Source organism: Camellia sinensis, chromosome 15, assembly GCF_055761805.1.
Source record: "Camellia sinensis isolate YWXY chromosome 15, ASM5576180v1, whole genome shotgun sequence".
NCBI classification, from domain to species: Eukaryota; Viridiplantae; Streptophyta; class Magnoliopsida; order Ericales; family Theaceae; genus Camellia; species Camellia sinensis.
In genome coordinates this window covers 80077915-80091796 of record NC_138975.1, presented here as the reverse complement: position 1 = coordinate 80091796, position 13882 = coordinate 80077915, and the positions used below count along the sequence as shown (strand labels likewise).

At 43.6% G+C, this 13882-nt stretch overlaps 1 pseudogene across 1 annotated transcript in view; it reads right to left on the bottom strand.

Annotated features, from left to right (window-relative positions):
* Positions 1-13440, bottom strand: part of LOC114258034 (ABC transporter C family member 12-like) — a 138717-nt pseudogene extending 125277 nt beyond the window's left edge. Inside the window, exons 1-3 of the transcript XR_014356960.1 lie at positions 13084-13440; positions 11194-11351; positions 10889-10959 (exon numbers count right to left, since the gene is read on the bottom strand). The product of XR_014356960.1 is annotated as an ABC transporter C family member 12-like (transcript). The remainder of the gene's footprint in view (positions 1-10888; positions 10960-11193; positions 11352-13083) is intronic.
* Between the last annotated feature and the right edge of the window lie 442 nt (positions 13441-13882).

Below are 13882 nucleotides of genomic sequence, written 5' to 3'. Positions count from 1 at the left end.
GTTCCGTAAGTCTCCGAAAATGACCCTCCCGAGGTGTTTGGGGCATTTCTCGGTCCTTCTCATGACTGTTGCACGGTTTTGGCACCCCAGTGGTCCTATTTCCAAGCTTAAGTGTGGAAAAAGTGTCTCTTTCCAACTTAATTTTCAAACCAGGAGTCCCGCGCTAGTTCCGTAAGTTTTCACAACTCGCGTTGGTCACTCCCGAGATGTTTGAGGTGTTCCCGGCCCTTCTTGCGACTGTCACATGATTTTGGCCTCCCGATGGCCTACTTCCAAGCTTAAGTGTTAGAAAAGTGCATTTTCCGACCTAGTTTTCAAATTTGAGTTGTGAAAACTTAACGAACAGGCACGAGACTCCCGATTTGAAAACTAGGTCGGAAAATACACTTTTCTAGCACATAAGCTTGGAAGTAGGCCATCGGGGTGCCAAAATCATGTAACAGTCGCAAGAAGGGCCGGGAACAGCTTAAACACCTCGGGAGTGAACGCGAGTTGTGAAAACTTACGGAACTAGCACGGGACTCCCGGTTTGAAAACTAAGTTAGAAAGAGACACTTTTTTCACACTTAAGCTTGGAAATAGGAACACCGGGGTGGCCAAAACCGTGTAACAGTGACGAGAAGGACCGGAAAATGCCCCAAACACCTCGGAGGGTCCAAGGTAAGTTGCGGAGACTTACGGAACTAGCACGGGACTCTCGGTTTGAGAACTAAATCAGAAAAAGCAATTTTTTCAAACTTAAGCTCGAAAATAAGCCGTCGGGGGCCAAAATCGTGTAATAGTCACGAGAAAACGTTGAACATCCAGGGAGGGACCAATGTAAGTTGTGAAAACTTACGGAGCTAGCACGGGACTCCCGGTTTGAAAACTTAGTTGGAAAGAGACACTTTTTCCACACTTAAGCTCGGAAATAGGACAACCGGGGGTGCCAAATCCGTGTAACAGTCACGAGAAGTACCGGAAAATGCATCAAACACCATGGGAGGGTCCAAGGTAAGTTGCGGAGATTTACGGAACTAGCACGGGACTCTCGGTTTGAGAACTAAATCAAAAAATGCACTTTTTTCACACTTAAGCTCGAAAATAATCCGTCGGGGGCCAAAATCGTGTAACAGTCACGAGAAGGCCCGGGGAACACGTCAAGCATCCCGGGAGGGACCAATGTAAGTTGTGAAAACTTATAGAACTAGCACGGGCTCCCAGTTTGAAAACTAAGTCTGAAACGGTACTTTTTTCAAACCTAAGCATGAAAATAGTCCATCGGGGGGCCAAAATCGTCTGACAGTCAAGAGAAGGTCCGGGAAACACTGCTTTAAACACCTAGGGAGGGACCAACGCGAGTTGTGAAAACTTACGGAACTCGCATGGGACTCCCGGTTTGAAAACTAAGTAAGAAAATGCACTTCCTAAACACTTAAGTTTGAAAATATGCCATCAGGGGCCCCCAAAATCCTGTAACAGTCCCGAGAAAGCCCGTGGGAACACCTCCAACACCTCGAGAGAAACCAATTTAAGTTGTAAAAACTTACGGAACTAGCGCGGGACTTCCGGTTTGAAAACGAGGTGGGAAAAAGTACTATTTTCACACTTAAGGTTGAGATCGTGTAACAATCACGAGAAGGCCCAGGGAACACCTCGAACATCTCAGGAGGGACCAATTTCAGTTGTGAAAATTTAATGAAGAGGCACGGGACTCCCGATTTGAAAACTAGGTCGGGAAAGGAGACTTACGGAACTAGCACGGGACTCTCGGTTTGAGAACTAAATCAAAAAATGCACTTTTTTCACACTTAAGCTCGAAAATAAGCCGTCGGGGGCCAAAATCATGTAATCGTCACGAGAAGGCCCGGAACACGTCGACCACCAAGGGAGGGACCAATGTAAGTTGTGAAAACTTACGAAACTAGCACGGGACTCCCGGTTTGAAAACTAAGTTAGAAAGAGATACTTTTTCCACACTTAAGCTTGGAAATAGGAACACCGGGGTGGCCAAAACCGTGTAACAGTCACGAGAAGGACCGGGAAATGCCCCAAACACCTCGGGAGGGTCCAAGGTAAGTTGCGGAGACTTACGGAACTAGCACGGGACTCTCGGTTTGAGAACTAAATCAAAGAGGTAAGTTGCCAAAATCGTGTAATAGTCACGAGAAGGCCCGGGAAACACGTCAAACACACCGGGAGGGACCAATGTAAGTTGTGAAAACTTACGGAACTAGCACCGGACTCCCGGTTTGAAAACTGAGTCCGAAACGGCATTTTTCGCGCACCTATGCTTAAAAATAGTCCATCGGGGGGGGCCCAAAATCGCGTGATAGTCAAGAGAAGGTCCGGGGAACACTGCTTTAAACACCTAGGGAGGGAGTTGTGGAAACTTACGGAACTCGCATGGGACTCCCGGTTTGAAAACTAAGTAAAAAAATACACTTCCAAAACATTTAAGTTTGAAAATAGGCCATCGGGGGCGCCCTAAAATCCTGTAACAGTCCCGAGAAGGCCTGTGGAACACCTCCAACACCTCGGGAGAAACCAATGTAAGTTGTGAAAAATTAAGGAACTACCGCGGGACTTCCGGTTTGAAAACGAGGTTGGAAAAGGTACTATTTTCACACTTAAGCTTGAGAATAGTTCTTGGCGGGCCGAAATCGTGTAACAGTTACGAGAAGGCCCGGGGAACACCTCGAACATCTCAGGAGGGACCAATTTGAGTTGTGAAAACTTAACGAACAGGCACGCGACTCCCGATTTGAAAATTAGGTCGGAAAATACACTTTTCTAACGCTTAAGCTTGGAAGTAGGCCATCGGGGGCCCCCCAAAATCCTGTAACAGTCAGGAGAAGGCCCGTGGAACACCTCCAATAGCTCGGGAGAAACCAATGTAAGTTGTGGAAACTTACGGAATTAGCGCGGGACTTCGGGTTTGAAAACTAGGTCGAAAAAGGTACTATTTTCACACTTAGGTTTTAGAATAATCCTCAGCGGGCCGAAATCGTGTAACAGTCATGAGAAGGCCCTCGAACATATCAGGAGGGACCAATTTGAGTTATGAAAACTTAACGAATAGGCACGGGACTAATCGAGCTTAAGTGTGAAAAAAGTGCATTTTTTGATTTAGTTCTCAAACCGAGAGTCCTGTGCTAGTTCCGTAAGTCTCCGAAAATTACCTTGGACCCTCCCGAGGTGTTTGAGGCATTTCTCGGTCCTTCTCATGACTGTTGCACGGTTTTGGCACCCCAGTGGTCCTATTTCCAAGCTTAAGTGTGGAAAAAGTGTCTCTTTCCAACTTAATTTTCAAACCAGGAGTCCCGCGCTAGTTCCGTAAGTTTTCACAACTCGCGTTGGTCACTCCCGAGATGTTTGAGGTGTTCCCGGCCCTTCTTGCGACTGTCACATGATTTTGGCCTCCCGATGGCCTACTTCCAAGCTTAAGTGTTAGAAAAGTGCATTTTCCGACCTAGTTTTCAAATTTGAGTTGTGAAAACTTAACGAACAGGCACGAGACTCCCGATTTGAAAACTAGGTCGGAAAATACACTTTTCTAACACTTAAGCTTGGAAGTAGGCCATCGGGGTGCCAAAATCATGTAACAGTCGCAAGAAGGGCCGGGAACAGCTTAAACACCTCGGGAGTGACCAACGCGAGTTGTGAAAACTTACGGAACTAGTACGGAACTAGAAAGAGACACTTTTTTCACACTTACGCTTGGAAATAGTACCACCGGGGGGGCCAAAACCGTGTAGCAGTCACGAGAAGGACCGGGAAATGCCCCAAAAACCTCGGGAGGGTCCAAGATAAGTTGCGGAGACTTACAGAACTAGCACGAGACTCTCGGTTTGAGAACTAAATCAAAAAATACACTTTTTTCACACTTAAGCTCGAAAATAAGCCGTCGGGGGCCAAAATCGTGTAACAGTCACGAGAAGGCCTGGGGAACACGTCAAGCACCCCGGGAGGGACCAATGTAAGTTGTGAAAACTTATAAAACTAGCACGGGGCTCCTAGTTTGAAAACCAAGTTCGAAGCGGTACTTTTCTCAAACCTAAGCATGAAAATAGTCCAACGGGGGGCCAAAATCGTGTGACAGTCAAGAGAAGGTCCGGGGAACACTGCTTTAAACACCTAGGGCCACCAACGCGAGTTGTGGAAACTTACGGAACTCGCATGGGACTCCCGGTTTGAAAACTAAGTAAGAAAATGCACTTCCTTAACACTTAAGTTTGAAAATATGCCATCGGGGGCCCCCAAAATCCTGTAACAGTCCCGAGAAGGCCCGTGGAACACCTCCAACACCTCGAGAGAAACCAATTTAAGTTGTAGAAACTTATGGAACTAGCGCGGGACATCCGGTTTGAAAACGAGGTGGGAAAAGGTACTATTTTCACAGTTAAGCTTGAGAATAGTTCTCGGCTGGCCGAAATCGTGTAACAATCACGAGAACACCTCGAACATCTCAGGAGGGACCAATTTCAGTGGTGAAAACTTAACGAAGAGGCACGGGACTCCCGATTTGAAAACTAGGTCGGAAAATACACTTTTCTAACACTTAAGGTTGGAAGCAGGTCATCAGGGGGCCAAAATCATGTAACAGTCGCAAGAAGGGCCGGGAACACCTCACACACCTCGGGAGTGACCAACGTGAGTTGTGAAAACTTACGGAACTAGCACGGGACTCCCGGTTTGAAAACTAAGTTGGAAAGAGACACTTTTTCCACACTTAAGCTTGGAAATAGGACCACCGGGGGAGCCAAAACCGTGTAACAATCATGAGAAGGACCGGAAAATGCCCCAAACACCTCGGGAGAGTCCAAGGTAAGTTGCGAAGAGCGAACTAGCACGAGACTCTCGATTTGAAAACTAAATGAAAAAATGCACTTTTTTCACACTTAAGCTCGAAAATAAGTCGTCGGGGGCCAAAATCGTGTAATAGTCACGAGAAGGCCCGGGGAACACGTCGAACACCCCGGGCGGGACCAATGTAAGTTGTGAAAACTTACGGAACTCGTACGGGACTCCCGGTTGGAAAACCAAGTCCAAAACGGCACTTTTCTCGCACCTTAGCTTGAAAATAGTCCATCGGAGGGCCAAAATCGTGTGACAGTCGAGAGAAGTTCCGGGAAACACCGCTTTAAACACCTAAGGAGGAACCAACGCGAGTTGTTGAAAGTTATGGAACTCGCATGGGACCCCCGATTTGAAAACTAAGTCAAAAAATGCACTTCCTAAGCACTTAAGTTTGAAAATAGGCCATCGGGGCCCTCCCAAAATCCTCTAACAGTCTCGAGAAGGCCCATGGAACACCTCCAACACCTTGGGAGAAACCAATGTAAGTTGTGGAAACATACGGAACTAGCGCGGGGCTTCTGGTTCGAAAACGAGGTGGGAAAAGGTACTATTTTCACACTTTAAGCTTGAGAATATCTCAGGAGGGACCAATTTGAGTTGTGAAAACTTAACGAACAGGCACGAGACTCCCGATTTGAAAACTAGGTCGGAAAATACACTTTTCTAACACTTAAGCTTGGAAGTAGGCCATCGGGGTGCCAAAATCATGTAACAGTCGCAAGAAGGGCCGGGAACACCTTAAGCACCTCGGGAGTGACCAACGAGAGTTATGAAAACTTACGGAACTAGCACGGGACTCCCGGTTTGAAAACTAAGTTGGAAAAAGACACTTTCCACACTTAAGCTTGGAAATAGGACAACCAGGGGTGCCAAAACCGTGTAACAGTCACGATAAGTACCGAGAAATGCCCCAAACACCTTGGGAGGGTCCAAGGTAAGTTTCGGAGACTTACAGAACTAGCACGGGACTCTCGGTTTGAGAACTAAATCAAAAAATGCACTTTTCTCACACTTAAGCTCGAAAATAAGCCATCGGGGGCCAAAATCGTGTAACAGTCACGAGAAGACCCGCGGAACACGTCAAACACCACGGGACTCTCGGTTTGAAAACTAAGTTCGAAGAGGCACTTTTCTCGCACCTAAGCTTGAAAATAGTCCATCGGGAGGACTAAATCGTGTGACAGTCAAGAGAAGGTCCGGGGAACACCGCAAACACCTAGGGAGGGATCAACGCGACTTGTGGAAACTTACGGAACTCGCATGGGTATCCTAGTTTGAAAACTAAGTCAAAAAATGTACTTCCTAAACACTTAAGTTTGAAAATAGGCCATCGGGGCCCCCCAAAATCCTGTAACAGTCCCGAGAAGGCCCGTGGAACACCTCCAACACCTCGGGAGAAACCGATGTAAGTTGGGGAAACTTATGGAACTAGCGCGGGACTCAGGGTTTGAAAACTAGGTCGGAAAAGGTACTATTTTCACACTTTAGCTTGAGAATAGTCCTCGGCGGGCCGAAATCGTGTAACAGTCACGAGAAGGCCTGGGGAACACCTCGAACATCTCAGGAGGGACCAATTTGAGTTGTAAAAACTTAACGAACAGGCACGAGACTCCCGATTTGAAAACTAGGTCGAAAAATACACTTTTTTAGCACTTAAGCTTGGAAGTAGGCCATCGGGGTGCCAAAATCATGTAATAGTCGCAAGAAGGGCCGGGAACACCTTAAACACCTCGGGAGTGACCAACGCGAGTTATGAAAACTTACGGAACTAGCACGGGACTCCCGGTTTGAAAACTAAGTTAGAAAGAGACACTTTTTCCACACTTAAGCTTCGAAATAGAAACACCGGCATGGCCAAAACCGTGTAACAGTCACGAGAATGACCGGAAAATGACCCAAACACCTCGGGAGGGTCCAAGGTAAGTTGCGGAGACTTACGGAACTAGCACGGGACTCTCGGTTTGAGAACTAAATCAAAAAATGCACTTTTTTCACACTTAAGCTCGAAAATAAGCCGTCGGGGGCCAAAATCGTGTAACAGTCACGAGAAGGCCCGGGGAACATGTCAAACACCCCGGGAGGGACCAATGTAAGTTGTGAAAATTTACAGAACTAGCACGGGGCTCCCGGTTTGAAAACTAAGTCTGAAACGGTACTTTTCTCAAACCTAAGCACGAAAATAGTCTATCGGGGGGCCAAAATCGGGTGACAGTCAAGAGAATGTCGGGGGAACACTGCTTTAAACACCTAGGGAGGGACCAATGCGAGTTGTAGAAACTTACGGAACTCGCATGGGACTCCCGGTTTGAAAACTAAGTAAGAAAATGCACTTCCTAAACACTTAAGTTTGAAAATAGGCCATCGAGAAATCCTAAAATCCTGTAACAGTCCCGAGAAGGCCCGTGGAACACCTCCAACACCTCGAGAGAAACCAATGTAAGTTGTGGAAACTTACCGAACTAGCGCGGGACTTCCGGTTTGAAAACGAGGTGGGAAAAGGTACTATTTTCACACTTAAGCTTCGGCGGGCCGAAATCGTGTAACAATCACGAGAAGGCCCGGGAAACACCTCGAACATCTCAGGAGGGACCAATTTGAGTTGTGAAAACTTAACGAAGAGGCACGGGACTCCCGATTTGAAAACTAGGTCGGAAAATACACTTTTCTAACACTTAAGCTTGGAAGTAGGCCATCAGGGGGCGAAAATCATGTAACAGTCGCAAGAAAGGTCGGGAACACCTCAAACTCCTCGGGAGTGACCAACGCGAGTAGTGAAAACTTACGGAACTAGCACGGAACTCCTGGTTTGAAAACTAAGTTGGAAATAGACACTTTTTTCACACTTACGCTTGGAAACAGTACCACCGGGGGGGGCCAAAACCGTGTAACAGTCACGAGAAGGATCGGGAAATGCCCCAAACACCTCGGGAGGGTCCAAGGTAAGTTGCGGAGACTTACAGAACTAGCACGAGACTCTCGGTTTGAGAACTAAATCAAAAAATGCACTTTTTTCACACTTAAGCTCGAAAATAAGCCGTCGGGGGCCAAAATCGTGTAACAGTCACGAGAAGGCCCGGGGAACACGTCGAACACCCCGGGAGGGACCAATGTAAGTTGTGAAAACTTACAGAACTAGCACGGGGCTCCCGGTTTGAAAACTAAGTCCGAAACGGTACTTTTCTCAAACCTAAGCATGAAAATAGTCTATCGGGGGGCCAAAATCGGGTGACAGTCAAGAGAATGTCTGGGGAACACTGCTTTAAACACCTAGGGAGGGACCAACGCGAGTTGTAGAAACTTACGGAACTCGCATGGGACTCCCGGTTTGAAAACTAAGTAAGAAAATGCACTTCCTAAACACTTAAGTTTGAAAATAGGCCATCGAGAAATCCTAAAATCCTGTAACAGTCCCAAGAAGGCCCGTGGAACACCTCCAACACCTCGAGAGAAACCAATGTAAGTTGTGGAAACTTACCGAACTAGCGCGGGACTTCCGGTTTGAAAACGAGGTGGGAAAAGGTCCGGTTTGAAAACGAGGTGGGAAAAGGTACTATTTTCACACTAAAGCTTCGGCGGGCCGAAATCGTGTAACAATCACGAGAAGGCCCGGGAAACACCTCGAACATCTCAGGAGGGACCAATTTGAGTTGTGAAAACTTAACGAAGAGGCACGGGACTCCCGATTTGAAAACTAGGTCGGAAAATACACTTTTCTAACACTTAAGCTTGGAAGTAGGCCATCAGGGGGCGAAAATCATGTAACAGTCGCAAGAAAGGTCGGGAACACCTCAAACTCCTCGGGAGTGACCAACGCGAGCAGTGAAAACTTACGGAACTAGCACAGAACTCCTGGTTTGAAAACTAAGTTGGAAATAGACACTTTTTTCACACTTACGCTTGGAAATAGTACCACCGGGGGGGGCCAAAACCGTGTAACAGTCACGAGAAGGATCGGGAAATGCCCCAAACACCTCGGGAGGGTCCAAGGTAAGTTGCGGAGACTTACAGAACTAGCACGAGACTCTCGGTTTGATAACTAAATCAAAAAATGCACTTTTTTCACACTTAAGCTCGAAAATAAGCCGTCGGGGGCCAAAATCGTGTAACAGTCACGAGAAGGCCCGGGGAACACGTCGAACACCCCGGGAGGGACCAATGTAAGTTGTGAAAACTTACAGAACTAGCACGGGGCTCCCGGTTTGAAAACTAAGTCCGAAACGGTACTTTTCTCAAACCTAAGCACGAAAATAGTCTATCGGGGGGCCAAAATCGGGTGACAGTCAAGAGAATGTCTGGGGAACACTGCTTTAAACACCTAGGGAGGGACCAACGCGAGTTGTAGAAACTTACGAAACTCGCATGGGACTCCCGGTTTGAAAACTAAGTAAGAAAATGCACTTCCTAAACACTTAAGTTTGAAAATAGGCCATCGAGAAATCCTAAAATCCTGTAACAGTCCCGAGAAGGCCCGTGGAACACCTCCAACACCTCAAGAGAAACCAATGTAAGTTGTGGAAACTTACCGAACTAGCGCGGGACTTCCGGTTTGAAAACGAGGTAGGAAAAGGTACTATTTTCACACTTAAGCTTGAGAATAGGCCTCGGCGGGCCGAAATCGTGTAACAATCACGAGAAGGCCTGGGAAACACCTCGAACATCTCAGGAGGGACCAATTTGAGTTGTGAAAACTTAACGAAGAGGCACGGGACTCCCGATTTGAAAACTAGGTCGGAAAATACACTTTTCTAACACTTAAGCTTGGAAGTAGGCCATCAGGGTGGGAAAATTATGTAACAGTCACAAGAAGGGCCGAAAACACCTCAAACACCTCGGGAGTGACCAACGCGAGTTGTGAAACTTACGGAACTAGCACGGGACTCCCGGTTTGAAAACTAAGTTGGAAAGAGACACTTTTTCCACACTTAAGCTTGGAGATAGGACCACCGGGGGGGGCCAAAACCGTGTAACAGTCACGAGAATGACCGGGAAATGCCCCAAACACCCCGGGAGGGACCAATGTAAGTTGTGAAAACTTACGGAACTCGCACGGGACTCCAGGTTGGAAAACCAAGTCCAAAACGGCACTTTTCTCGCACCTTAGCTTGAAAATAGTCCATCGAGGGGCCAAAATCGTGTGACAGTCAAGAGAAGGTCCGGGGAACACCGCTTTAAACACCTAGGGAGGGACCAACGCGAGTTGTGAAAAGTTACGGAACTCGCATGGGACCCCCGGTTTGAAAACTAAGTCAAAAAATGCACTTCCTAAACACTTAAGTTTGAAAATAGGCCATCGGGGTCCCCCCAAAATCCTGTAACAGTACCGAGAAGGCCCGTGGAACACCTCGAACACCTCGGGAGAAACCAATGTAAGTTGTGGAAACTTACGGAACTAGCGCGGGACTTCCGGTTTGAAAACGAGGTGGGAAAAGGTACTATTTTCAAACTTAAGCTTGGAGGGACTAATTTGAGTTGTGAAAAACTTAACGAAGAGGCACGGGACTCCCGATTTGAAAACTACGTCGGAAAATACACCTTTCTAATACTTAAACTTAGAAGTAGGCCATCAGGGGGCCAAAATCATGTAATAGTCGCAGGAAAGGCCGGGAACACCTCAAACACATCGGGAGTGACCAACGCGAATTGTGAAAATTACGGAACAAGAACGGGACTCCCAGTTTGAAAACTTAGTTAGAAAGAGACTTTTTCGACACTTAAGCTTGGAAATAGGACCACCGGGGGCGGGCTAAAACCGTGTAACAGTCACGAGAAGGACCGGAAAATGCCCCAAACACCTCGGAAGGGTCCAAGGATAATCAATATTGCTTACCAACAACAAAATATGTTTACTGGATTTTATAATTCAGAATGGGAAAAGTGGATAATCAAATTAAAGTCACACACAGCTCCATAAAAGACAACTTTGAGGGCAGAACTTAATTTATATGACACAAAATACAACAATTATTTCGTTGTGGTGATAAAAATACCTATACAAGAATAGTAAATATAAGTTGGAAGCTAGAAGCGCACAAGGAAATAGGAATCGCACCAGAATCGTTTGATTTGAGATACATATTGGTACCATAAGATTTGGTTTGATAAGCCAAGCAATATCTTCAACTTTATCCACATGTAAAAGGAATATTTCGGAGACATTAATTATGAATGAATTTATTACCCAATAAGCATAAAATTTTGAATGGACAACTAAACATCAATAATATCAAAAATTTGACCTTTCATGAAAAGAACTAATTTCCAAAGAGTTTGAAAAAGGAAAGAAGATCAAATTACAGTAAGAACTACACAGCAGATTCAAATCCAGCAACCAAAAACAGAGTAGTTGAGAACTACCTGATGATCTCCACATGTTCAACTTGGTAAGCAAAGAACTCATAAACAACCTTCTTCGTCACTCTAGGAGATAGGTTTGTTACTTCTGAAGTATAACCACCAGGGTACATTGTTTGAAGGTCCAAACAAGAAAAACTTGCCTAACTGAGTGAATCTATCTGAAGCAAAAAAAAAATAAAAATAGAAAATAGAAAGTCAACAACTTATGCATAGAAAGGTATTATAATCATTTAAAATCATCTTTCACAATTCAAAAGATATTATTTCTTGACCAAAAAAGGTCATTATTTGGAAGAAACAAAAGAGATAAAAATATATCAGAAATAGATAACAATCATCATCTTTGTGCAAGCCTTACACATCTCATGATCCTAAGGTTTCATATCCCCAAGTGGTCGCACTTTAACATTATCCCATTTCAAAGACATTCTGCAATGATCAATTCAAAATAACTGGACATAACTTACAACCATTAGATATATCATGTATCTCCCACCATTCAGCATAATAATTTTTTTCTCAATTATTTTATGTTTCCTTAGCAAAGGTAGAAAATTGGCTCACCAACTACATGACACCAATCTCCCATGTAGTGAACTGGGGTACAACGGCCATGCCCATTCTTGGTGCAATTTATTGATGCTTCTTATAGTTTTTTTATTTTAGAAATTTGTGTCAGAGTATGTTTGTTACAGCATCTGGTTATAGTTTATGTGACAAAAAAAGCTATAAAAAAAAATGTTTATTGGGAAGTTGGGACATGGGTATTTTTAGCTTAATTTTTTTAATAATAACTTTCAACTCGATTCACCCAAAAAAAAACTTTCAACTCGAAAAAAGCTTCACAAAACATGCCCAACACTAAATACTGTTATATTTAGCTCCAATGTGGCACTCAATGCTGTTGCAAATTGCTGCCTAATGCAAAATGCTGCCTAATGCAAAATTTTCATTATAAAAAGTTAACTTATACTTTAAGGGACCAATGGAAGTCAAACAATGCAGCTTCTACCCACGATTCATCTTTTCTAAAATGACTATTTTCTCCTTTGGACGAAAACAGAGCCTTTTTTAGATTTTCCCTAGGGATCCTTATATAACTTATAATAATGCCTTAATCAAGTTTGACAAATTGGGTTCCTCCATTAAACTTGTCACAATACAATTATTTTCCAGTAAAAAAATTCCAAATAAAAGCAAACTGAATTTCACAAGTACAAACACTATGATTCCCAAAAGTTATCAAACATGGTTTATGAATGCGAATAAATATGAGAATATAATTCATGGTCTGCTGTGTTTGGATCTTGAATTCACGCAGAAATTTGTACAGGAAACAAGAAAAGCAATGGAAAAAGTTATATATATATATATATATATTTCCCTCCACAAATTCATCATCCAAACAAAGTTCAGCCAAATATATTTGATTATTAGAAATAGAAAAGGGTATCTAAAATTGATGTTATATTCCAGAAACATATCGATATATTTATACATGAACAAGATTGTAACAATAAAAGAGAAAGTGACAAAAAGTTGTGTACAGTCCTAAATATCTGAAAATTCAATATCTGCAGTTTCGAAGAAACGATTTTGGAAGAAAAAGATTGAAATAGAAATATAAATAGAAACAGTTCTTGATAATGGATTCAGTTTGCAACAAACTGTGTCAATAAGTTTCAATCACCATAGATTTCTAACCCCTGAAAAGCTAATTGAAAACAAGAAAGTGAAAAGGCCCCAATTACAGAAAACAATAACAACCCAACATGCCTGCTTCAGATAACAACTTTGAATCACTTCAACACCGCAAAGGAGAGACAGAGAGAGAGACACAGACAGACGGAGAGCGGAATTAATTTGGCAGAGGATGAGTGTAGGACTTACGAATCGTGTTCGGCACGCGCGTATACGGCGAGTAACGAAACACCAGTCTATGGAGAGCGGCTTGAGGAGGAGGAGGAGGAGGAGGGGTTCTCACGGTACTGCTCATCATCATCAAAGTCATTTTCTCTGGTGATTTTTTTCCGGTGGTGGCGGTGGATCCCGAACCCACTTCCGCAAATTTCCTTAGCAGTTCATCTGATGAAGCCTTCGCTGTTGCTGGTGCACTCCCACTGTCGATTCTAGAGAGAGAGACTCTAACCAAAACTTTTCAGAGAGCGATAGTGGGTTCGGGATGCGAGGTTAATCGCAATGACGAGAGAGGAAGATAAAAAGATGTAAGAGATTGCAATTTTGTGAGAGATATGTACCGTTGCGTGGGGGCGGTGGTGAGAATATAGCCGTTGTTGGCTTGTTACCAAACACGCCCCTAAAAATTCTAATAAAAATTCTAATAATCAAACTCTTTTAAAATTGTAATTCTATTTTCTACATGTGTAACTAAATACACAATTCAAAATTTAATTTAAAATTCTTTTCAAAACTCATAACTAAACTCTTTTTAAAATTTTATTTAAAAAAAAATTTAAAAAATATTTTTTTATTTTATGTTTTAAAATCTTGATTTTATTTTTTAAAATATTTTAAATTTTTTTTAATTTCAAAAAAATTTGGACGGTCATATATATCTAAACCATAACAAATTATTTGGCCAATACTTAAAAAAATAACAAAAATTATTTTTCAATAAAATAAAAAAATAAAAAAAATATTTTGATTAAAAAATTTTTGAATTGAGTTT